We start from the raw sequence: 23,644 nt of genomic DNA on the forward strand, positions 1-23,644 counted from the left end.
GCGTTACCTGAAGCAGGGTCCTAAAGTCACACATTCCAGGGCAGCGTCTCAGATGGCAATGCTTCCTATGGAAGTAGTATGGAGAGGACGCTGCATGAACTGCTGCCTGTGCTATTATTCCTGTATTCCTTTACCCTGTCTGGCATCATATTGCAAATCCCTGGGAGGGGTTGTCTGTACCAGCAGAATGGAGGGTAACTCACCCCCACCAGACCCTCGCCCCAAACCAGGAGGACCCAGCGCTCTGTACCTCGGCTCTGTAAGTTCACTCCATCCTCTAGTCTCATTCACGAAAAAAACTATTATTATGTGTCGCCCCCGTTTTCCGGGAGTGGAGAGGCCAAGGACTGCGTCGCAAGACGCCCTGTGACGACCAGCCTGAGTCGCAGATGACCATGTTTAATCACAGACTGTGACTCTGGTCGCAGCGCTGCCATCGCAAATGCAGGAGGCGGTGTGCATGCCCCCCCCCGTAATTACAATCCATGCTGAGTTAGACCCACAGTAGACACACACCTACCTCCTAACAGCACAGAGGTTAGTTGCTGTTTTGCTGATTCCCCATAACACTAATACTTTGCAGATTATTACATTACTGACCTCGCTAGTGATCTGCAGAGCATTGCTCTGTTCCACCTCTTCCCTGATAGAAGTGGGATCCGGATGATAGATAGACCGTGTCTAGTTAGACAGTCAATAGATAAACACCCTGGGGTAAATTTACTAAGATGTGCGTTCTATTTAAGATGGGATGTTGCCCATAGCAACCAGATTCCAGGTATTATCTTCTACAAGGTGCTAGATAAATGAGAAGTAGAATCTGACTGGTTGCTATGGGCAACATTCCATCTTAAATAGAACTCCCAGCTTAGTAAATTTACTCCCATATGTTAGACAGACATTAGTTCAACAGGTTTAAAAGGTCGACATAAAAATTATCGACATAAAAAGGTAGACAGGTTTTTTTTAAATTTTTACATGTTTTTGGACTTTCCATAACTTCTCTGTTCATGTCCAAGGCTTTAGTACATAGACCCCTTAGTCACAAGCATGCGCAGATCAGGGAGATCAGTGAGATCCGTGCATGCTTCTGTATGGAACAGTAAAGAAAGTGTTAAAAAAATGTAAAAAAAATTACGTTCAGGTCCCCCCAAAAAGCATAACCAGTAGGGTGGCCATTCCCAGCCCATTTTTTCAATCCCGGGTTTCCTGGGATCCCTGGGGATTGGCGTTTCCCTGAGTGGCCGTCACCCTGCCCCGCCCCGCACACATAAGTCACCGATCTTCACTGGATTGTTTGTAAGTATATATATATATATATTTAACAGGTGCACGATTGGATTCTACTGGGGAAGGGGACATGAATGGCGGTGTGGGTTGTAGGTAAGTATGTATGACTGTGTAAGTGTGCATGTATGTGTATTAAAGTTTTACTGTCACGGTGTGTGTCTTGTGTTTTTATTTGGGTATTTATTTTGTTGTGGAACTACAAGAACCAGCGGGCCTGTTATTTTCCCCGCATGCTGGTACTTGTGTTTCTCCAAGTACCAGCGAGTGGGGGAGGCTTGCTGGGACTTGTAGTTCCACAACAAAGGACAATGGGGGTAATTCAGATCTGATCGCAGCAGCAAATTTGTTAGCAGTTGGGCAAAACCATGTGCACTGCAGCTGGGGCAGATGTAACATGTGCAGAGAGAGTTAGATTTGGGTGGGTTATATTGTTTCTGTGCAGGGTAAATACTGGCTGCTTTATTTTTACACTGCAATTTAGATTTCAGTTTGAACACCCCACCCAAATCTAACTCTCTCTGCACGTGTTACATCTGCCCCCCCTGCAGTGCACATGGTTTTGCCCAACTGCTAACAAATTTGCTGCTGCGATCAACTCTGAATTAGGCCCAATATTCTTTCTTAGTTTTTACACACTTATAAAGGCTATCAGCCCCCCATCCACCGCCCAGGGGTGCTGGGGACAGCCTCGGGCTTCACCCCTGGCCCTTGGGTGCCTGGAGGGGGGACTCCTTGATTTAAGGGGTGCCCACTCCTCCTTGGACTTGCGCCGATGCTGCAAATGTATGCGCAGCTGCTGGGATTTTGCGATGGCTCCTGTGGGCGCCTCTATTAATTACCGTGCGGCAGCTTCACCTGCGCGGTTTCTGAAATTTGTATTCTGAAAAAAAGAAACCCACAAAGCTACGTAGATTTTATCACTCAAATCGTGCAATCTCTCTCTCTCTCTCCACTCTCTCTTCCTCCGCTCTCTCTCTCTCTCTCCACTTTCTCTCTCTCTCCACTCTCTCTCTCTCCACTCTCTCTTCCTCCGCTCTCTCTCTCTCCACTCTCTCTCTCTCCACTCTCTCTTCCTCCGCTCTCTCTCCGCTCTCTCTCTCTCCACTCTCTCTCTCTCCACTGTCTCTCTCTCTCTCCACTGTCTCTCTCCCCACTTTCTCTCTCTCTCTCCACTTTCTCTCTCTCTCTCCACTGTCTCCCCACTTTCTCTCTCTCTCTCTCCACTGTCTCTCTCTCCACTCTCTCTCTCTCCACTTTCTCTGTCTCTCTCCACTTTCTCTGTCTCTCTCTCCACTGTCTCTCTCTCCACTGTCTCTCTCCCCACTTTCTCTCTCTCTCTCTCCACTGTCTCTCTCTCTCTCTCCACTGTCTCTCTCCCCACTTTCTCTCTCTCTCCACTGTCTCTCTCTCCACTGTCTCTCTCCCCACTTTCTCTCTCTCTCTCCACTGTCTCTCTCTCTTTCTCCACTGTCTCTCTCCCCACTTTCTCTCTCTCTCCACTGTCTCTCTCTCCACTCTCTCTCCACTTTCTCTGTCTCTCTCCACTTTCTCTGTCTCTCTCCACTTTCTCTGTCTCTCTCTCCACTGTCTCTCTCTCCACTGTCTCTCTCCCCACTTTCTCTCTCTCTCTCCACTGTCTCTCTCTCTCTCTCCACTGTCTCTCTCCACTGTCTCTCTCTCTCTCTCCACTGTCTCTCTCCCCACTTTCTCTCTCTCTCCACTGTCTCTCTCTCCACTCTCTCTCTCTCTCCACTTTCTCTGTCTCTCTCCACTCTCTCTCTCTCCACTGTCTTTCTCTCCACGCTCTCTCCCCACTTTCTCTCTCTCTCCACTTTCTCTCTCTCTCTCTCCACTTTCTCTCTCTCTCCCCTTTATCTCTCTCTCCACTTTCTCTCTCTCCCCTTTATCTCTCTCTCTCCCCCTTTATCTCTCTCTCCACTTTCTCTCTCTCCACTCTCTCTCTCTCCCCCCTTTATCTCTCTCTTCACTTTATTTCTCTCTCTCTCCCCTTTATCTCTCTCCACTTTATTTCTCTCTCTCTCTCTCTCCCCCCTTTATCTCTCTCTCCACTCTCTCTCTCTCTCTCTCTCTCTCTCTCTCTCCCCCCTTTATCTCTCTATCCACTTTATTTCTCTCTCCCCCCCCCCTTTATCTCTCTCTCCACTTTATTTCTCTCTCTCTCTCCCCCCTTTATCTCTCTCCACTTTATTTCTCTCTCTCTCTCTCTCTCCCCCTTTATCTCTCTCCACTTTATTTCTCTCTCTCTCTCCCCTTTATCTCTCTCTCCACTTTCTCTCTCTCCACTTTATCTCTCTCTCCCCCCCCTTTATCTCTCTCCCCCCCTTTCTCTCTCTCCCCCCCTTTCTCTCCCCCCCCCCCCTTTATCTCTCTCTCCCCTTTATCTCTCTTTCCACTTTATCTATTCCCCCCCCCCCTTTATCTCTCTCTCCACTTTCTCTCTCTCCATGCTTTGATACATCTTCCCCTAGTCTGAAGCTGGATATTTCTGTAACTGGAGAGGAGATTCTCTCTGAGGATGATACTTGAGAACCGGCCCTTTCCAGATGAGACAAGAAAGCTGCGTCGGTGCTGCCATTGTGTCGGCTCTGCACCCCATTGTCCTGTATTGCGGCGCCCTTCTTCCTTGTTCATATTTCACCCGGTCACCTGTGCACCTGTTCCGGGACTGGTAAAAGTGCTATAAACTATAGGAAGGAGCCCTGGGGGGAGCGTGAGGAAGATGAGGCCCTGACATCGCTGTCTGCTTCATGCCGTCACCTCGTCTCCTGTATAAACCTCAGACAGACACTGTGGGGCAGCACTGCCCCTATAAGGTGCGCCCGCAGCTTAATGTACTTTGGATGTCATTCCGACCCGTTCGCACACTCCAATTTTTTGCAGCCGTGCGAACGGGTCAGAACTGCGCATGCGCGTCGCTGCCCAGCAATGGCCGTCACCGTGCAGCGACGAAATGGACGAAGAAAGCGTTCTCAGCGGCGAACGCTAGAAGACTGACAGGAAGATGCCGGCCGGGGGTCTATACTCACCGTTTTGAAGGCATGTCCGTGCGAACGCAGGCGTGCCCAGATGTTTCGAGGGGGGATCCTGACATCAGCTCCGTCCTGGATGATCGCAGCGGCTGACGTAACTTTTGTTTGTGCAGCTCTCGGCACGGCGGTTCGCAGACCTGCAAAGCGATTCCCCCTCCCCCTGTAGGTGGCGACTACCTGATCGCAGCAGTGCTAAAAGTAGCCTGCTAGCGCCCCCATTATACGCTCAGCGCACCAATACGCCCCAGTCACATTATTATTTTATTACCACAGTAGCTGCTTATGTAAATCCTCCAGCCCAGCTATAGGGGGTCATTCCGAGTTGATCGCTCGCTGCCGATTTTTGCAGCTCAGCAATGAGGGCAAAAAACTGCATTTCTGCGCATGCATATGCCCCGCAATGCGCACGCGCAACATATGGGTACAACGAACAATGTGGTTTTGCACAGGCTCTAGCGAAGATTTAGGTCGCACTGATGGCCGCAGAGTAATTGACAGGAAGGGGGCGTTACTGGGTGTCAGTGGCGGATCTTGCCACGGGCAAGCAGTACTTTTGCCCGGGGCGCCGCCTTCCGGAGGGCGCTGGCGCCATCCGGAGGGCGCCGCACCGTGGCAAGATCCGCCACTGCTGCCCGCTGTGTCCCCGTCCGCCTCCGCTGCCCGCTGCCGTCCCCATCCCCGTCCGCCTCCTGAAGGGAACTAGACGCTATGCGTCTAGTTTCCCTTCCTGGAGAGTAACTTTGCTGAGCGGTGCGCGATGACGTCATCGCGCACCGCACAGCAAAGGTCCTCTCTACGAAGGGAACTAGACGCATAGCGTCTAGTTTCCCTTCGTGGAGAGGACCTTTTGCTGTGCGGTGCGCGATGACGTCATCGCGCACCGCTCAGCATTCAAGCGGCGCTTTTAATGTACAGGGGGCGTAGTTGACCACGCCCCCTGTATTAGGCCATGCCCCATTTCCTGCCCGGGGCTCAGAGCGCCCTTGAACCGGCCCTGCTGGGTGTCAACTGGCCGTTTTAGGGGAGTGTTTGGAAAAACGCAGGCGTGCCAGGGAAAACGCAGGCGTGGCTGGGCGTTCGCTATGCGGGTGTATGACGTCAAATCCGGACACGAATAGGCTGAAGTGATCACAAGCGCTGAGTAGGTTCAGAGATACTCTGAAACTGCACAAACTGTGTTTGCAGAGCTCAGCTGCACATACGTTCGCACTTCTGCTAAGCTAAAATACACTCCCCAGTGGGCGGCGGCATAGCGTTTGCACGGCTGCTAAAAACTGCTAGCGAGTGATCAACTCAGAATGACCCCAATAGTTCAGTATAGTTTATTTTTTGTATTATAATATGTAATTAAGCAACATACAAAATTAAGAACAGACATCCCAGGTAACCAGCGTGAACCTATTACCTGATCCCTATACATACAGATGGGTTCAGTATTATTTACCGACGGACACAATACCGACAACCATTGACCAACAGTCAAAATACAGACATTAATTATGCCGACATGGTCAGAATACAGACATTAATTATGCCGACATTTCAAAATACCGACATGAGTTTTTCTGTGTGTTTTTTGTGTGTCAATGTCGACATTAGTTGACATGGACACCATGTAGGTGGTAACGTATCCCCTCGCCTGGCTCGCGTCGCTCGGCACACTATTATATTCCCCCTCCAGGTCCACCGGGATGGTACATTTGTTTTTGGGCAAAAATTCCTTAAAAATGCATGTCGGCATTTCGACATGTCGGTATTCTGACTATGTCGCCATTTTGAACATGTCAGAATAATGAATGTCGGTATTTTGACTGTCGGCCAATGGCTGTCGGTATTAGAGACATTTACATTTCAGGATATGCTCTTGCTGTCTGGGGGTCCTCACACTCCTGTCTGGGGGTCCTCACACTCCTGTCTGGGGGTCCTCTGTCCGGGGGTCCTCACACTCCTGTCCGGGGGTCGTCACACTCCTGTCCGGGGGTCCTCACACTCCTGTCCGGGGGTCCTCACACTCCTGTCTGGGGGTCCTCTGTCTGGGGGTCCTTACACTCCTGTCCGGTGGTCCTCACACTCCTGTCTGGGGGTCCTCTGTCCGGGGATCCTCACACTCCTGTCCGGGGGTCCTCACACTCCTGTCCGGGGGTCCTCACACTCCTGTCTGGGGGTCCTCTGTCCGGGGATCCTCACACTCCTGTCCGGGGGTCCTCACACTCCTGTCCGGGGGTCCTCACACTCCTGTCCGGGGGGGGTCCTCACACTCCTGTCTGGGGGTCCTCACACTCCTGTCCGGGGGTCCTCACACTCCTGTCTGGGGGTCCTCTGTCTGGGGGTCCTCACACTCCTGTCCGGGGGTCCTCACACTCCTGTCTGGGGGTCCTCTGTCTGGGGGTCCTCACACTCCTGTCCGGGGGTCCTCACACTCCTGTCCGGGGGTCCTCTGTCTGGGGGTCCTCACACTCCTGTCCGGGGGTCCTCACACTCCTGTCTGGGGGTCCTCTGTCCGGGGATCCTCACACTCCTGTCCAGGGGTCCTCACACTCCTGTCCGGGGGTCTCTGAGCCATGTGCTTGGCCTCCTTGTGGGCAGTGGATATGTGACATGTACAGTTGTATTCATGTTGGTAATAAATGTATTATAATTCCAGGATAAATCCGCACAGCAGCAGCAGCTCCTGCCATAATAAGAGCACCGCCAGCACCAGCCGTGTCTAGGGCACAGTTACTGTGTGTGATAACCCAGGCTGGCACCAGGTGGTGCCTCTGCCATCCTGCCTGGCACTGTCACCCCACCTCCAGCGTTCCAGACTCTCACACCCAGCCACACCTCCCAGCTACAGCAGCACTGCCCTCACTCCTCTCCCTGCACTCTCAGGACTGGGTGCCCGGCTGCCAGGAGGTACCCCCAGGACCCCCCAGGGCACTGCCATGACAGGTACCAGCACTTTATACTATTAGCTGTGTGTTACTTGTGGCAGAACTGTAGGCAGCTGTCTCTGTAGTGCTGTGTGAGTAGTGATCAGCTGCTGCTCTACACATCTGTATATCCTGTGTGCTGTGTGTATACTGTATATCCTGTGTGCTGTGTGTATACTGTATGTCCTGTGTGCTGCGTGTATACTGTATGTCCTGTGTGCTGCGTGTATACTGTATGTCCTGTGTGCTGCGTGTATACTGTATATCCTGTGTGCTGCGTGTATACTGTATGTCCTGTGTGCTGCGTGTATACTGTATATCCTGTGTGCTGCCTGTATACTGTATATCCTGTGTGCTGCGTGTATACTGTATATCCTGTGTGCTGCGTGTATACTGTATATCCTGTGTGCTGCCTGTATACTGTATATCCTGTGTGCTGTGTGTATACTGTATGTCCTGTGTGCTGTGTGTATACTGTATGCCCTGTGTGCTGTGTGTATACTGTATATCCTGTGTGCTGTGTGTATACTGTATATCCTGTGTGCTGCGTGTATACTGTATATCCTGTGTGCTGTGTGTATACTGTATATCCTGTGTGCTGTGTGTATACTGTATATCCTGTGTGCTGCGTGTATACGTATGATATAATATTATTGCTTGCTGTGGCCTCATACTTATGGCTTGTATTTTATTTTTTTATATGATAGTTAAACAAAGTGATGGCAGTATAGTGCACGGCTCTGGTAGTAGTATAGTGCACGTCTCTGGTGGTAGTATAGTGCACAGCTCTGGTAGTAGTATAGTGCACGGCTCTGGTAGTAGTATAGTACACAGCTCTGGTAGTAGTATAGTGCACAGCTCTGGTGGTAGTATAGTGCACAGCTCTGGTAGTAGTATAGTGCACAGCTCTGGTGGTAGTATAGTACACAGCTCTGGTGGTAGTATAGTACACAGCTCTGGTGGTAGTATAGTGCACAGCTCTGGTGGTAGTATAGTGCACAGCTCTGGTGGTAGTATAGTGCACGGCTCTGGTGGTAGTATAGTGCACAGCTCTGGTGGTAGTATAGTGCACGGCTCTGGTGGTAGTATAGTGCACAGCTCTGGTGGTAGTATAGTGCACAGCTCTGGTAGTAGTATAGTGCATAGCTCTGGTGGTAGTATAGTGCACAGCTCTGGTAGTAGTATAGTGCATAGCTCTGGTGGTAGTATAGTGCACAGCTCTGGTAGTAGTATAGTGCACGGCTCTGGTAGTAGTATAGTACACAGCTCTGGTAGTAGTATAGTGCACAGCTCTGGTGGTAGTATAGTGCACAGCTCTGGTAGTAGTATAGTGCACGGCTCTGGTAGTAGTATAGTACACAGCTCTGGTAGTAGTATAGTGCATAGCTCTGGTGGTAGTATAGTGCACAGCTCTGGTGGTAGTATAGTGCACAGCTCTGGTAGTAGTATAGTGCACAGCTCTGGTAGTAGTATAGTGCACAGCTCTGGTAGTAGTATAGTGCACAGCTCTGGTAGTAGTATAGTGCATAGCTCTGGTGGTAGTATAGTACACAGCTCTGGTGGTAGTATAGTACACAGCTCTGGTAGTAGTATAGTGCACAGCTCTGGTGGTAGTATAGTGCACAGCTCTGGTGGTAGTATAGTGCACGGCTCTGGTGGTAGTATAGTGCACAGCTCTGGTGGTAGTATAGTGCACAGCTCTGGTAGTAGTATAGTGCACAGCTCTGGTGGTAGTATAGTGCACGGCTCTGGTGGTAGTATAGTGCACAGCTCTGGTGGTAGTATAGTGCACAGCTCTGGTAGTAGTATAGTGCACAGCTCTGGTAGTAGTATAGTGCATAGCTCTGGTGGTAGTATAGTGCACAGCTCTGGTGGTAGTATAGTGCACAGCTCTGGTGGTAGTATAGTGCACGTCTCTGGTAGTAGTATAGTGCACAGCTCTGGTAGTAGTATAGTGCATAGCTCTGGTGGTAGTATAGTGCACAGCTCTGGTGGTAGTATAGTACACAGCTCTGGTAGTAGTATAGTACACAGCTCTGGTAGTAGTATAGTGCACAGCTCTGGTGGTAGTATAGTACACGGCTCTGGTAGTAGTATAGTGCACGGCTCTGGTAGTAGTATAGTACACAGCTCTGGTAGTAGTATAGGCCCTCATTCCGAGTCGTTCGCTCGGTATATTTCATCGCATCGCAGTAAAATTCCGCTTAGTACGCATGCGCAATATTCGCACTGCGACTGCGCCAAGTAATTTAACAATGAAGATAGTATTTTTACTCACGGCTTTTTCTTCGCTCCGGCGATCGTAATGTGATTGACAGGAAATGGGTGTTACTGGGCGGAAACACGGCGTTTCAGGGGCGTGTGGTTAAAAACACTACCGTTTCCGGAAAAAACGCAGGAGTGGCCGGAGAAACGGAGGAGTGTCTGGGCGAACGCTGGGTGTGTTTATGACGTCAAACCAGGAACGACAAGCACTGAACTGATCGCAGATGCCGAGTAAGTCTGAAGCTACTCTGAAACTGCTAAGTAGTTTGTAATCGCAATATTGCGAATACATCGGTCGCAATTTTAAGAAGCTAAGATTCACTCCCAGTAGGCGGCGGCTTAGCGTGTGTAACTCTGCTAAAATCGCCTTGCGAGCGATCAACTCGGAATGAGGGCCATAGTGCACAGCTCTGGTGGTAGTATAGTGCACAGCTCTGGTAGTAGTATAGTGCATAGCTCTGGTGGTAGTATAGTACACAGCTCTGGTGGTAGTATAGTACACAGCTCTGGTAGTAGTATAGTGCACAGCTCTGGTGGTAGTATAGTGCACAGCTCTGGTGGTAGTATAGTGCACGGCTCTGGTGGTAGTATAGTGCACAGCTCTGGTGGTAGTATAGTGCACAGCTCTGGTGGTAGTATAGTGCACAGCTCTGGTAGTAGTATAGTGCACGGCTCTGGTAGTAGTATAGTGCACGGCTCTGGTGGTAGTATAGTGCACGGCTCTGGTGGTAGTATAGTGCACAGATCTGGTGGTAGTATAGTGCACGGCTCTGGTGGTAGTATAGTGCACAGCTCTGGTGGTAGTATAGTGCACAGCTCTGGTAGTAGTATAGTGCACAGCTCTGGTAGTAGTATAGTGCACGGCTCTGGTGGTAGTATAGTGCATGGCTCTGGTGGTAGTATAGTGCACAGATCTGGTGGTAGTATAGTGCACGGCTCTGGTGGTAGTATAGTGCACAGCTCTGGTGGTAGTATAGTGCACAGCTCTGGTAGTAGTATAGTGCACAGCTCTGGTAGTAGTATAGTGCATAGCTCTGGTGGTAGTATAGTGCACAGCTCTGGTGGTAGTATAGTGCACAGCTCTGGTGGTAGTATAGTACACAGCTCTGGTGGTAGTATAGTGCCCAGCTCTGGTGGTAGTATAGTGCACGGCTCTGGTAGTAGTATAGTGCACTGCTCTGGTGGTAGTATAGTGCACGGCTCTGGTGGTAGTATAGTGCACAGCTCTGGTGGTAGTATAGTACACAGCTCTGGTGGTAGTATAGTGCCCAGCTCTGGTGGTAGTATAGTGCACGGCTCTGGTAGTAGTATAGTGCACGGCTCTGGTGGTAGTATAGTGCACGGCTCTGGTGGTAGTATAGTGCACAGATCTGGTGGTAGTATAGTGCACGGCTCTGGTGGTAGTATAGTGCACAGATCTGGTGGTAGTATAGTGCACAGCTCTGGTAGTAGTATTGCACAGCTCTGGTAGTATTATTGCACAGCTCTTGTGGTAGTATAGTGCACAGATCTGGTGGTAGTATAGTGCACAGCTCTGGCGGTAGTATAGTGCACGGATCTGGTGGTAGTATAGTGCACAGCTCTGGTGGTAGTATAGTGCACAGCTCTGGTAGTAGTATAGTGCACGGCTCTGGTTGTAGTATAGTGCACGGATCTGGTGGTAGTATAGTGCACAGCTCTGGTGGTAGTATAGTGCACAGCTCTGGTGGTAGTATAGTGCACAGCTCTGGTGGTAGTATAGTGCACAGCTCTGGTGGTAGTATAGTGCACAGCTCTGGTGGTAGTATAGTGCACAACTCTGGTGATAGTATAGTGCACGTCTCTGGTAGTAGTATAGTGCACGTCTCTGGTAGTAGTATAGTGCACGTCTCTGGTAGTAGTATAGTGCACAGCTCTGGTAGTAGTATAGTGCACAGCTCTGGTGGTAGTATAGTGCACGGCTCTGGTAGTAGTATTGCACAGCTCTGGTAGTATTATTGCACAGCTCTTGTGGTAGTATAGTACACGGATCTGGTGGTAGAATAGTGCACAGCTCTGGTGGTAGTATAGTGCACAGCTCTGGTGGTAGTATAGTGCACAAATCTGGTAGTAGTATAGTGCACAGCTCTGGTGGTAGTATAGTGCACATCTCTGGTAGTAGTATAGTGCACAGCTCTGGCGGTAGTATAGTGCACGGATCTGGTGGAAGTATAGTGCACGGCTCTGGTAGTAGTATAGTGCACGGCTCTGGTTGTAGTATAGTGCACAGCTCTGGTGGTAGTATAGTGCACAGCTCTGGTGGTAGTATAGTGCACAGCTCTGGTGGTAGTATAGTGCACAGCTCTGGTGGTAGTATAGTGCACGGCTCTGGTAGTAGTATAGTGCACAGCTCTGGTAGTAGTATAGTGCACAGCTCTGGTAGTAGTATAGTGCACAGCTCTGGTGGTAGTATAGTGCACGGCTCTGGCGGTAGTATAGTGCACGGCTCTGGTGGTAGTATAGTGCACGGCTCTGGTGGTAGTATAGTGCACGGCTCTGGTAGTAGTATAGTGCACAGCTCTGGTGGTAGTAGTATAGTGCACAGCTCTGGTAGTAGTATAGTGCACAGCTCTGGTGGTAGTATAGTGCACGGCTCTGGCGGTAGTATAGTGCACGGCTCTGGTGGTAGTATAGTGCACGGCTCTGGTGGTAGTATAGTGCACGGCTCTGGTGGTAGTATAGTGCACAGCTCTGGTGGTAGTATAGTGCACAGCTCTGGTGGTAGTATAGTGCACAGCTCTGGTGGTAGTATAGTGCACAGCTCTGGTGGTAGTATAGTGCACAGCTCTTGTAGTAGTATAGTGCACAGCTCTGGTAGTAGTATAGTGTAGTATAGTGCACAGCTCTGTCCAGAGCCGTGTATTAGTATAGTGCACAGCTCCTGTGGTAGTGTAGTGCGCAGTACCTGTGGTAGTGTAGTGCGCTGCTTCTGTGGTAGTGTAGTGCACAGCTTCTGTGGTAGCGTAGTGTGCAGCTCCTGTGGTAGTGTAGTGCAGATTTCCAGTGGTAGGGTAGTGCACAGCTCTAGTAGTAGGGTAGTGCGGATCTCCAGTGGTAGTGTAGTGCATGGCGCATGTGGTAGTGTAGTGTAGTGCACAGTGCCTGTGGTAGTGTAGTGCACAGCTCCAGTGGTAGTGTAGTGCACAGCGCCTGTGGTAGTGTAGTGCACAGCTCCAGTGGTAGGGTAGTGCACAGCTCCAGTGGTAGGGTAGTGCGGATCTCCAATGGTAGTGTAGTGCACGGCGCCTGTGGTAGTGTAGTGCACAGCTCCAGTGGTAGGATAGTGCACAGCTCTAGTAGTAGGGTAGTGCGGATCTCCAGTGGTAGTGTAGTGCACAGCGCCTGTGGTAGTGTAGTGCACAGCTCCAGTGGTAGGATAGTGCACAGCTCCAGTGGTAGGGTAGTGCGGATCTCCAATGGTAGTGTAGTGCACGGCGCCTGTGGTAGTGTAGTGCACAGCTCCAGTGGTAGGATAGTGCACAGCTCTAGTAGTAGGGTAGTGCGGATCTCCAGTGGTAGTGTATTGCACAGCTCCAGTGGTAGGGTAGTGCACAGCTCTCGTAGTAGGGTAGTGTGGATCTCCAGTGGTAGTGTAGTGCACAGCGCCTGTGGTAGTGTAGTGCACAGCGCCTGTGGTAGTGTAGTGCACAGATCTAGTAGTAGGGTAGTGCGGATCTTCAGTGGTAGTGTAGTGCACAGCGCCTGTGGTAGTGTAGTGCACAGATCTAGTAGTAGGGTAGTGCGGATCTCCAGTGGTAGTGTAGTGCACAGATCTAGTAGTAGGGTAGTGCGGATCTCCAGTGGTAGTGTAGTGCACAGATCTAGTAGTAGGGTAGTGCGGATCTCCAGTGGTAGTGTAGTGCACAGCGCCTGTGGTAGTGTAGTGCACAGCTCCAGTGGTAGTGTAGTGCACAGCACCTGTGGTAGGGTAGTGCACAGCTCTAGTAGTAGGGTAGTGCGGATCTCCAGTGGTAGTGTAGTGCACAGCGCCTGTGGTAGTGTAGTGCACAGCTCCAGTGGTAGGGTAGTGCACAGCTCTAGTAGTAGGGTAGTGCGGATCTCCAGTGGTAGTGTATTGCACAGCGCCTGTGGTAGTGTAGTGCACAGCTCCAGTGGTAGGGTAGTGCACAGCTCTAGTAGTAGGGTAGTGCGGATCTCCAGTGGTAGTGTAGTGCACAGCGCCTGTGGTAGTGTAGTGCACAGCTCCAGTGGTAGGGTAGTGCACAGCTCTAGTAGTAGGGTAGTGCGGATCTCCAGTGGTAGTGTAGTGCACAGCGCCAGTGGTAGGGTAGTGCACAGCTCTAGTAGTAGGGTAGTGCGGATCTCCAGTGGTAGTGTATTGCACAGCGACTGTGGTAGGGTAGTGCACAGCTCCAGTGGTAGGGTAGTGCACAGCTCTCGTAGTAGGGTAGTGCGGATCTCCAGTGGTAGTGTATTGCACAGCGCCTGTGGTAGGGTAGTGCACAGCTCCAGTGGTAGGGTAGTGCACAGCTCTCGTAGTAGGGTAGTGCGGATCTCCAGTGGTAGTGCGGATCTCCAGTGGTAGTGTATTGCACAGCGCCTGTGGTAGGGTAGTGCACAGCTCCAGTGGTAGGGTAGTGCACAGCTCTCGTAGTAGGGTAGTGCGGATCTCCAGTGGTAGTGTAGTGCACAGCGCCTGTGGTAGTGTATTGCACAGTGCCTGTGGTAGTGTAGTGCACAGCTCCAGTGGTAGGGTAGTGCACAGCTCTAGTAGTAGGGTAGTGCGGATCTCCAGTGGTAGTGTAGTGCACAGCGCCAGTGGTAGGGTAGTGCACAGCTCTAGTAGTAGGGTAGTGCGGATCTCCAGTGGTAGTGTATTGCACAGCGCCTGTGGTAGGGTAGTGCACAGCTCCAGTGGTAGGGTAGTGCACAGCTCTCGTAGTAGGGTAGTGCGGATCTCCAGTGGTAGTGTATTGCACAGCGCCTGTGGTAGGGTAGTGCACAGCTCCAGTGGTAGGGTAGTGCACAGCTCTCGTAGTAGGGTAGTGCGGATCTCCAGTGGTAGTGCGGATCTCCAGTGGTAGTGTATTGCACAGCGCCTGTGGTAGGGTAGTGCACAGCTCCAGTGGTAGGGTAGTGCACAGCTCTCGTAGTAGGGTAGTGCGGATCTCCAGTGGTAGTGTAGTGCACAGCGCCAGTGGTAGTGTAGTGCACAGCTCCAGTGGTAGGGTAGTGCACAGCTCTCGTAGTAGGGTACTGCGGATCTCCAGTGGTAGTGTAGTGCACAGATCTAGTAGTAGGGTAGTGCGGATCTCCAGTGGTAGTGTAGTGCACAGATCTAGTAGTAGGGTAGTGCGGATCTCCAGTGGTAGTGTAGTGCACAGCGCCTGTGGTAGTGTAGTGCACAGCTCCAGTGGTAGTGTAGTGCACAGCACCTGTGGTAGGGTAGTGCACAGCTCTAGTAGTAGGGTAGTGCGGATCTCCAGTGGTAGTGTAGTGCACAGCGCCTGTGGTAGTGTAGTGCACAGCTCCAGTGGTAGGGTAGTGCACAGCTCTAGTAGTAGGGTAGTGCGGATCTCCAGTGGTAGTGTATTGCACAGCGCCTGTGGTAGTGTAGTGCACAGCTCCAGTGGTAGGGTAGTGCACAGCTCTAGTAGTAGGGTAGTGCGGATCTCCAGTGGTAGTGTAGTGCACAGCGCCTGTGGTAGTGTAGTGCACAGCTCCAGTGGTAGGGTAGTGCACAGCTCTAGTAGTAGGGTAGTGCGGATCTCCAGTGGTAGTGTAGTGCACAGCGCCAGTGGTAGGGTAGTGCACAGCTCTAGTAGTAGGGTAGTGCGGATCTCCAGTGGTAGTGTATTGCACAGCGCCTGTGGTAGGGTAGTGCACAGCTCCAGTGGTAGGGTAGTGCACAGCTCTCGTAGTAGGGTAGTGCGGATCTCCAGTGGTAGTGTATTGCACAGCGCCTGTGGTAGGGTAGTGCACAGCTCCAGTGGTAGGGTAGTGCACAGCTCTCGTAGTAGGGTAGTGCGGATCTCCAGTGGTAGTGCGGATCTCCAGTGGTAGTGTATTGCACAGCGCCTGTGGTAGGGTAGTGCACAGCTCCAGTGGTAGGGTAGTGCACAGCTCTCGTAGTAGGGTAGTGCGGATCTCCAGTGGTAGTGTAGTGCACAGCGCCAGTGGTAGGGTAGTGCACAGCTCCAGTGGTAGGGTAGTGCACAGCTCTCATAGTAGGGTAGTGCGGATCTCCAGTGGTAGTGCGGATCTCCAGTGGTAGTGTATTGCACAGCGCCTGTGGTAGGGTAGTGCACAGCTCCAGTGGTAGGGTAGTGCACAGCTCTCGTAGTAGGGTAGTGCGGATCTCCAGTGGTAGTGTAGTGCACAGCGCCAGTGGTAGTGTAGTGCACAGCTCCAGTGGTAGGGTAGTGCACAGCTCTCGTAGTAGGGAACTGCGGATCTCCAGTGGTAGTGTAGTGCACAGCTCTCGTAGTAGGGTAGTGCGGATCTCCAGTGGTAGTGTAGTGCACAGCTCCAGTGGTAGGGTAGTGCACAGCTCTAGTAGTAGGGTAGTGCGGATCTCCAGTGGTGTGCAGCTGAAGTATTGCACTTTCAATTTCTGACAGTAATGTGTAATGACAGTTGTGTTGTGTATTGTCCATCTGACTTAATAGTGCTTTGTGCAGTGAAAGTATTAGTGTATTGTGTAGCACAACTTCACTGTGAAGTGATTAGTGGTCACACGTCCTGTGTTGCAGAACTAGGAGCCCAACTAATATTTGCAGCTATTTCCCTGAAAACAGCCGGTGTCCTGCATTATTCGCAATGATTAAGTATCCATGCAATGTATGTAGGTGGAACTGCAGCCGGTATCTCCAATACCCGCTGCCATTCCTCCATTCCCGCCGGCAGCCGCATCACCCACAGGTTTCTATGGGAGACGCGATGCAGCCAGATTTACCAATATCCAAAATGCGAAGCATGGCCCGCGCAGCTACCACCATATTGAGACAGCGGTACCTCATTGTAGCCCATAGGCTACAGATCCGGGATGTAGTTCCGGCAGGGTTCCCCGGGAACCCTCCGCCGGAAACGCCCACTGTGTATGGTGTTCAGGGTGACCGTCCCACCTCGGCACTGCACACACCACATCAGAGCCACAATGTGCCAGAGTGAGCGCAGTCACACAGTCTATGTAGCAGGTTAGTGTGTGATTGGATGGTGATGTCACAGAGTGAGGGCAGTCACACAGTCTATGTAGCAGGTTAGTGTGTGATTGGATGGTGATGTCACAGAGTGAGCGCAGTCATACAGTCTATGTAGCAGGTTAGTGTGTGATTGGATGGTGATGTCACAGAGTGAGGGCAGTCACACAGTCTATGTAGCAGGTTAGTGTGTGATTGGATGGTGATGTCACAGAGTGAGCGCAGTCACACAGTCTATGTAGCATGTTAGTGTGTGATTGGATGGTGATGTCACAGAGTGAGCGCAGTCATACAGTCTATGTAGCAGGTTAGTGTGTGATTGGATGGTGATGTCACAGAGTGAGGGCAGTCACACAGTCTATGTAGCAGGTTAGTGTGTGATTGGATGGTGATGTCACAGAGTGAGCGCAGTCACACAGTCTATGTAGCAGGTTAGTGTGTGATTGGATGGTGATGTCACAGAGTGAGCGCAGTCACACAGTCTATGTAGCAGGTTAGTGTGTGATTGGAGGGTGATGTCACAGAGTGAGCGCAGTCACACAGTATGTAGCAGGTTAGTGTGTGACTGGATGGTGATGTCACAGAGTGAGGGCAGTCACACAGTCTATGTAGCAGGTTAGTGTGTGATTGGATGGTGATGTCACAGAGTGAGCGCAGTCACACAGTCTATGTAGCAGGTTAGTGTGTCATTGGATGACAATGTCACAGAGTGAGCGCAGTGCAGTCACACAGTCTATGTAGCAGGTTAGTGTGTGATTGGATGGTGATGTCACAGAGTGAGGGCAGTCACACAGTCTATGTAGCAGGTTAGTGTGTGATTGGATGGTGATGTCACAGAGTGAGCGCAGCGCAGTCACACAGTCTATGTAGCAGGTTAGTGTGTGATTGGATGGTGATGTCACAGAGTGAGCGCAGCGCAGTCACACAGTCTATGTAGCAGGTTAGTGTGTGATTGGATGGTGATGTCACAGAGTGAGGGCAGCGCAGCCACAGTCTATATAGCAGGTTAGTGTGTGATTGGATGGTGATGTCACAGAGTGAGCGCAGTCACACAGTCTATGTAGCAGGTTAGTGTGTGATTGGATGGTGATGTCACAGAGTGAATGCAGTCACACAATCTATGTAGCAGGTTAGTGTGTGATTGGAGGGTGATGTCACAGACTGAGTGCAGTCACACAGTCAATGTAGCAGGTTAGTGTGTCATTGGATGACGATGTCACAGAGTGAGCGCAGCGCAGTCACACAGTCTATGTAGCAGGTTAGTGTGTGATTGGATGGTGATGTCACAGAGTGAGGGCAGCGCAGCCACAGTCTATATAGCAGGTTAGTGTGTGATTGGATGGTGATGTCACAGAGTGAGCGCAGTCACAGTCTATGTAGCAGATTAGTGTGTGATTGGATGGTGATGTCACAGAGTGAGGGCAGCGCAGCCACAGTCTATGTAGCAGGTTAGTGTGTGATTGGATGTGATGTCACAGAGTGAGCGCAGCGCAGTCACACAGTCTATGTAGCAGGTTAGTGTGTGACTGGATGGTGATGTCACAGAGTGAGTGCAGCGCAGTCACACAGTCTATGTAGCAGGTTAGTGTGTGATTGGATGGTGATGTCACAGAGTGAATGCAGTCACACAATCTATGTAGCAGGTTAGTGTGTGATTGGATGGTGATGTCACAGAGTGAATGCAGTCACACAATTTATGTAGCAGGTTAGTGTGTGATTGGAGGGTGATGTCACAGAGTGAGCGCAGTCACACAGTCTATGTAGCAGGTTAGTGTGTCATTGGATGACGATGTCACAGAGTGAGCGCAGTCACACAGTCTATGTAGCAGGTTAGTGTGTGATTGGATGGTGATGTCACAGAGTGAGGGCAGTCACACAGTCTATGTAGCAGGTTAGTGTGTCATTGGATGACGATGTCACAGAGTGAGCGCAGCGCAGTCACACAGTCTATGTAGCAGGTTAGTGTGTGATTGGATGGTGATGTCACAGAGTGAGCGCAGTCACACAGTCTATGTAGCAGGTTAGTGTGTGATTGGATGGTGATGTCACAGAGTGAATGCAGTCACACAATCTATGTAGCAGGTTAGTGTGTGATTGGAGGGTGATGTCACAGACTGAGTGCAGTCACACAGTCAATGTAGCAGGTTAGTGTGTCATTGGATGGTGATGTCACAGAGTGAATGCAGTCACACAGTCAATGTAGCAGGTTAGTGTGTCATTGGATGACGATGTCACAGAGTGAGCGCAGCGCAGTCACACAGTCTATGTAGCAGGTTAGTGTGTGATTGGATGGTGATGTCACAGAGTGAGGGCAGCGCAGCCACAGTCTATATAGCAGGTTAGTGTGTGATTGGAGGGTGATGTCACAGAGTGAGCGCAGTCACAGTCTATGTAGCAGGTTAGTGTGTGATTGGATGGTGATGTCACAGAGTGAGGGCAGCGCAGCCACAGTCTATGTAGCAGGTTAGTGTGTCATTGGATGACGATGTCACAGAGTGAGCGCAGCGCAGTCACACAGTCTATGTAGCAGGTTAGTGTGTGACTGGATGGTGATGTCACAGAGTGAGTGCAGCGCAGTCACACAGTCTATGTAGCAGGTTAGTGTGTGATTGGATGGTGATGTCACAGAGTGAGTGCAGCGCAGTCACAGTCTATGTAGCAGGTTAGTGTGTGACTGGATGGTGATGTCACAGAGTGAGTGCAGCGCAGTCACACAGTCTATGTAGCAGGTTAGTGTGTGATTGGATGGTGATGTCACAGAGTGAGTGCAGCGCAGTCACACAGTCTATGTAGCAGGTTAGTGTGTCATTGGATGACGATGTCACAGAGTGAGCGCAGCGCAGTCACACAGTCTATGTAGCAGGTTAGTGTGTGACTGGATGGTGATGTCACAGAGTGAGTGCAGCGCAGTCACACAGTCTATGTAGCAGGTTAGTGTGTGACTGGATGGTGATGTCACAGAGTGAGTGCAGCGCAGTCACACAGTCTATGTAGCAGGTTAGTGTGTGATTGGATGGTGATGTCACAGAGTGAATGCAGTCACACAATCTATGTAGCAGGTTAGTGTGTGATTGGATGGTGATGTCACAGAGTGAGGGCAGTCACACAGTCTATGTAGCAGGTTAGTGTGTGATTGGATGGTGATGTCACAGAGTGAATGCAGTCACACAATTTATGTAGCAGGTTAGTGTGTGATTGGAGGGTGATGTCACAGAGTGAGCGCAGTCACACAGTCTATGTAGCAGGTTAGTGTGTCATTGGATGACGATGTCACAGAGTGAGCGCAGTCACACAGTCTATGTAGCAGGTTAGTGTGTGATTGGATGGTGATGTCACAGAGTGAGGGCAGTCACACAGTCTATGTAGCAGGTTAGTGTGTGATTGGATGGTGATGTCACAGAGTGAATGCAGTCACACAATTTATGTAGCAGGTTAGTGTGTGATTGGAGGGTGATGTCACAGAGTGAGTGCAGTCACACAGTCTATGTAGCAGGTTAGTGTGTCATTGGATGACGATGTCACAGAGTGAGCGCAGCGCAGTCACACAGTCTATGTAGCAGGTTAGTGTGTGATTGGATGGTGATGTCACAGAGTGAGCGCAGTCACACAGTCTATGTAGCAGGTTAGTGTGTGATTGGATGGTGATGTCACAGAGTGAATGCAGTCACACAATCTATGTAGCAGGTTAGTGTGTGATTGGAGGGTGATGTCACAGAGTGAGTGCAGTCACACAGTCTATGTAGCAGGTTAGTGTGTCATTGGATGACGATGTCACAGAGTGAGCGCAGCGCAGTCACACAGTCTATGTAGCAGGTTAGTGTGTGATTGGATGGTGATGTCACAGAGTGAGGGCAGTCACACAGTCTATGTAGCAGGTTAGTGTGTGATTGGACAGTGATGTCACAGAGTGAGGGCAGCCACAGTCTATGTAGTATGTTAGTGTGTGGTTGGATGGTGATGTCACAGAGTGAATGCAGTCACACAGTCAATGTAGCAGGTTAGTGTGTCATTGGATGACGATGTCACAGAGTGAGCGCAGTCACAGTCTATGTAGCATGTTAGTGTGTGATTGGATGGTGATGTCACAGAGTGAGCGCAGTCACAGTCTATGTAGCAGGTTAGTGTGTGATTGGACAGTGATGTCACAGAGTGAGTGCAGTCACACAGTCTATGTAGCAGGTTAGTGTGTGATTGACAGTGATGTCACAGAGTGAGGGCAGTCACAGTCTATGTAGCATGTTAGTGTGTGATTGGATGGTGATGTCACAGAGTGAGCGCAGTCACAGTCTATGTAGCAGGTTAGTGTGTGATTGGACAGTGATGTCACAGAGTGAGGGCAGCGTAGTCACACAGTCTATGTAGCAGGGTAGTGTGTGATTGGACAGTGATGTCACAGAGTGAGGGCAGCGTAGTCACACAGTCTATGTAGTAGCAGGGTAGTGTGTGATTGGATTGTGATGTCTCTGTGAACAGGTCTTGGGGTTAGGGTTATTCACAAGGAGGAGGGTTACATCCGGAACCTCGAGATACTGCCAGGAGATGTTTAAATTTTGGAAGTTTCCGCTCAGTATCTTCTGTTGATCTCTGGTTTCCTCACAGTGTTCTATATATTATATATAAGCAAACGCATTAAGCTATGAGGGTGGTGGGTACCAGCTTGGCACACTGGTTAGGGTCAGTGTCCCCCCATCTTCCAGGCAGATTACTAGGGCACGCACGGACTCTTCCATGTAGCTCTGGAAAGACCTGTTCTGTAGCCATGTTAATGCCCTGGCCGGCCATACATATACTAATGTCACAGGAAGCAATCTGCAGTATTTGCATGTGTGATGTGTTTATATAACGTGCTGGCATTAGCGCGCCCGGGCACCTCACCAACAGCTATTCAGTAGACGCGTGTTCATCGCTGGTGCTGGAGCTTCTGTTCTGCATTTATACCTGGCTGCTGGTTAGAGCAAACCGCTCCAATACACACACGCTGCCGGCCACAGTACAAACACATCAAACACACACACACAAACACACACATGCTTCCGGCCGCAGTACAAACACATCACACACACACACACACACACACACACTTCCGGCCGCAGTACAAACACATCACACACACACACACACACACACACATGCTGCCGGCCGCAGTACAAATACATCACACATCACAAACGCACAAACACATACACACTAATACACACATGCTGCCGGCCGCAGTACAAACACATCACACACACACACACAAATACACACATAAACACACACACACAAACACACACACACACTAACACATACACACACACACACACACACTAAAACACACATGCTGCCGGCCGCAGTACAAACACATCACACATCACACAACAAACACACACACACACAAACACACACACAAACACACACACACACACACACACACACACACACACACACACACACACACACTAACACAAACACTAATGCACACACAAACACACTAATACACACACACACAAATAGACACACACAAACACACACACGCACATCATGGGCTTAATTCAGACCTGATCGCTGTTGCGTGAAATTGCAAGGCGGCTGATTATCGAACGACTGCGCGTGCCTACGAATTGCAATGCGCACTTCTGACGCCAACTGCTAAAGAAATCTGCATCTTTTTTGATCGCTAGGCGTACGCAGACTGACTGACAGGAAGCAGAGGTTTGGGGGTGGTACAGTATCTGCCTGTTTTCTGGGAGTGTCAGTAAAAACGCAGGCGTTCCCAAGCGTTTTCAGGGTTCTCCGGCCCGATCAGCCTGGACTGCACACAGACTGGAGAAATCATTAGTGAGTTGTGATCGGATTTGCAGCTGAGCGGCGTTTGCAAAGCTTTTCGCACGGCGTACGCAGACTTGCACAGGGCGGGTTTTTACTCTGTCTGGACGGCGACTTTCCAATCACAAACCTCTGCAAATTCGCGGAGGAGCGATCAGGTCTGGATCGTGCCATGTTTTTCTGCTTGTGATTACCTCAGTGTACAGCCTGGGTGTTGCTAGCTGATCAGACCGGCTTCATGCCCATTTACTGCCATTCATTCCTAGTGGCCCCCGGGGACCCAGTGTGTCCTTGTGTTTCACTTCACGGTCCATCCCTCTGAATACAGCGACCTTGCTCCTGTTTGGTAGAATAATGACCCGTGCCTGGTGTAATGTATAAAACGTTCCCAGGACTCCGGAGCTGACTGACCAATCAGGCATTTTTTAAGCACACTCGCCTACGTTTGATAAATCATGTCAGGGAGATGTGACAGTAACACCTATCAGCGCGGACGTGTACCACTACATCTGAGAGGCGTCATAAACATGGCTGACATCCAAATGTAAATGAGCCGCAGCGTTAGTAACATCTACTTGTTATAGAAAAGACTGATATTTGTCAGGATGTATTGTGTATTGTGCTTTACAGGAGGTTCCTTATACTGTAAGTGGCCACGAGAAACCTTATTTAAAAAAATACATGCAGCCATAAGGATCATAGGGTGTCATTCCGAGTTGTTCACTCGCTAGCAGTTTTTAGCAGCCGTGCAAACGCTATGCCGCCTCCCACTGGGAGTGTATTTTAGCTTAGCAGAAGTGCGAACAGTTGTATCGCAGAGCGGCTACAATTTTTTTTTGTGTAGTTTCAGAGTAGCTCAAAACCTACTCAGCGCTTGCGATCACTTCAGACTATTCAGTTCCGGTTTTGACATCACAAACCCGCCCAGCGTTCGCCCAGCCACGCCTGCGTTTTTACTGGCACGCCTGCGTTTTTTCTGCACACTCCCTGAAAACGGTCAGTTGCCACCCAGAAACGCCCACTTCATGTCAATCACTCTGCGGCAAGCAGTGCGACTGAAATGCATCGCTAGACTCTGTGCAAAACGACATCATTCGTTGTACCCGTACGTCGCGAGTGCGCATTGCACCGCATATGCATG

The 23,644-nt window shown here is 50.4% G+C and overlaps 1 protein-coding gene across 1 annotated transcript in view; it reads left to right on the forward strand.

The window, feature by feature from the left end:
* Positions 1 to 7,163: 7,163 nt before the first annotated feature.
* TC2N (tandem C2 domains, nuclear) overlaps positions 7,164 to 23,644 on the forward strand; it is a 110,233-nt gene continuing 93,752 nt past the window's right edge. The window contains exon 1 of the mRNA XM_063948580.1: positions 7,164 to 7,271. The gene's annotated coding sequence lies outside the window, so the exon portion shown is untranslated. The remainder of the gene's footprint in view (positions 7,272 to 23,644) is intronic.

The sequence above is a fragment of the Pseudophryne corroboree genome, chromosome 12, assembly GCF_028390025.1.
Source record: "Pseudophryne corroboree isolate aPseCor3 chromosome 12, aPseCor3.hap2, whole genome shotgun sequence".
Lineage (NCBI taxonomy): Eukaryota > Metazoa > Chordata > Amphibia > Anura > Myobatrachidae > Pseudophryne > Pseudophryne corroboree.